Raw genomic sequence first — 2,841 nt, forward strand, 5'->3', positions numbered from 1 at the left:
ATGGAGTTTCGAGAGATCCCCAATCACCAATCCTTGCATGAATTGCTAATGATCCAATAAGTCCAACATTAATTCCTTCAGACGTGTCAATTGGGCAAATGCGTCCATAATGACTAGGATGGATATCTCGTATCCGAAAACTAGCAGTTCGCCCTGTCAATCCTCCTGGGCCCAAATAACTCAATTTTCGCCCATGAACTATTTGTGTCAATGGATTAGTTCGATCTAAAACTTGAGATAATGGGTGTAATCCGAAAAAAGATTCAAATGTGGTTGTTAATGGAGTTGAAGTTACCAAATTCTGAGGAGTCGGTATTAATTTATGCCTAATTGCTCCACATATAGTTCCTCTAACCATATTTTCTAAACGAACTAGAGCCAATCCGAATTGATCTTGTAAGAGATCCGCAACAGAACGAATCCGTTTATTTTTCAAATGATTCATATCGTCAAGTGTACCCATTCCAAATTTAAGTCCAATCAAATGATCTGCAGCTGCCAATATATCTCGCTGTAACAAAAATGTATTGTTCTCAGGTATATCAAGATTAAGTCTCTGGTTCAGATTTCGTCGACCAATCCTTCCTAATTCACATCTTTGTTGAAAGAATTTCTTTTGTAATTCCTTACATAAGGATTCAGAAAATACCGGATCTCCGCCTACACAAGAAAATTGTTGATAAAACTCCAAAATGGCATTTTCTTTTGATCTAATTTTTTTTTTCTCCTTATCATTCAGGAAAGACAAAAAAATTTCAGGGTAGCAAACATTCTCGAGAATTTCTCTTAGATTCGAACCCATAGCTGATGATAGAACTAGAATAGATATTTTCTGTTTCCTACTCACACGAGCCCATATCCTTGCTTTTCGATCAATCTCTAATTCTAATCTTCCTCCCCAATCAGATATTATGGTGCCGGTATAGACCGAAATTCCGTTATGGTCCAATTCTGACCGGTAATAGATACCGGGGCTTTGCAATATTTGACTGATGACAATTCTGTATAGTCCATTTACTATAGAAGTTCCCAGGGAATTCATTAGAGGAATGTTTCCAATCAAAATTGTTTGTTCTTGCATATCCCTACGGGTTTTCCAAATTAATCCTGCGGATACGTATAATTCAGAAGAATATGTGAGTGATTCATATACAGCATCTCTTTCTTTTATCAATGGTTCTACCAATTTATATGTTTCCACAAATAATTGAAATTCAATTTCTTGATCTGTATCTTCAATTTTTGGAAACTTAGAAAGTTCTTCTGTTAAGCCATGATCAATGAACCTACAAAACCCTTCAAATTGTATCTGATTAAACGCAGGTATTGTAGACATTCTCTCATTTCCACCCCCAAGCATTTTATTTATTTCCCATTTATAAAAAAAATCCCATTATTTGCTTAAAATGGATCGATCTAGCAATGATGGAATTTATATTATGTTTACTGAATCACATGAAATTTTACCTAACTTCATAGGTGTAATAGATGTAATGCATGAAATACATATGAACGTAGGAATAAAGAGACTTTGATACTCAAATTAAATTGGAATTTGCAACAACTACAAATGAATTGGTAAATTCTATTTAGAATTATGGAGTTTTGTATAAAATATCTATATCAAAACAAAAGTGAGTCAATTTCTACCATTATTATGATATTCCAATCGGATTGGGTACTATAAATAGATTCGGGATTTGATCTGAAGAAACAATATAGAATTTTTTTTATTTAACAACATGGAACTTTTTCGTAGATTTCACTGTTAAAAAAAATTCGCATAGAAGAGAGATATTTTACCTATACCTATATTTTTTTTAGTAGAATTCGTAGAATGCGATTGAAGTATGTATAAGGACTTGTATTTATTAATAAACATGTGCAGATATATATATATAGTTAGTTATATATATCGCCTCCTTTATTACAGTTCTATGGGGAACATCACATGTCGTACTCTATCAAAAATTTATATTTTCTATTTAATGATAATGAAAAAAAAATTCTAAAAACAGAATTCCGAACATTTCCTATAAACATCTTATATATATATAAGATATTAGATTTAGATAATAGTAATCGTTTATGTTCTGGGGTTTACATATACTCATAATCGCTATTAAAATTGTCATTAATAAGGATTTTTTTATGGTTATGGAAACGAATCAATACGGATGGATTAGTAATGATTAGTTATCTATCAATTTTTATTTATTTAGGTAAGGTATCCATTTTTGGATTGTTTTCTTATATCATTAGGGAAACCGAATTTGCAATTTCAATCCAAGAATCATTTATGAATTCACAGTCAATAGTTAAAGTTAACGGTTCCCATTTGTCCTGATTTTTTGCTTTTGTGAATGAAAATCCACATTTTTTTTTCAATAGAAAAAGCAAAGTTTTGCGGTTTTTCGTTTTAGATATTGTGTGTTGTAAGATACTATCTATCTAAGAGATAGAGCCAATCCAATATTTTGTATCGTTTTGGCGGCATGGCCGAGCGGTAAGGCGGGGGACTGCAAATCCCTTTTTCCCCAGTTCAAATCCGGGTGTCGCCTCAGCAACAAACAAAAGAATCAAAATACCCTCTTCTGTTTTGCTGATATAACTTTATCATTTTTTTTAGAAGAAAAGCATCTTTAGATTTGCTTGATTCTAAGCATCGTTGGGGTTCTCTAAAATGTTATAAATCCTTGCGTATAGGTTTCGTTTCCAGAATTTAGTAGAGTAATGAAAAATAATCGTTAAATCTTGAGATGATAGCCCTTCGACTACTAATGTAGTGTCTACTCATTGGGTCTTGAATTAGGGAATATAATTTCATTTTTCCTTACGGAA

At 32.3% G+C, this 2,841-nt stretch overlaps 1 non-coding gene across 1 annotated transcript; it reads left to right on the top strand.

The window, feature by feature from the left end:
- Positions 1-2,489: 2,489 nt before the first annotated feature.
- Positions 2,490-2,561, top strand: TRNAC-GCA (transfer RNA cysteine (anticodon GCA)). The gene has a single exon. It is a non-coding gene; the product is annotated as a tRNA-Cys (tRNA).
- Positions 2,562-2,841: the final 280 nt, after the last annotated feature.

This window comes from Cucumis melo, unplaced genomic scaffold (genome assembly GCF_025177605.1).
Source record: "Cucumis melo cultivar AY unplaced genomic scaffold, USDA_Cmelo_AY_1.0 utg001925l, whole genome shotgun sequence".
Classification (NCBI taxonomy): domain Eukaryota; kingdom Viridiplantae; phylum Streptophyta; class Magnoliopsida; order Cucurbitales; family Cucurbitaceae; genus Cucumis; species Cucumis melo.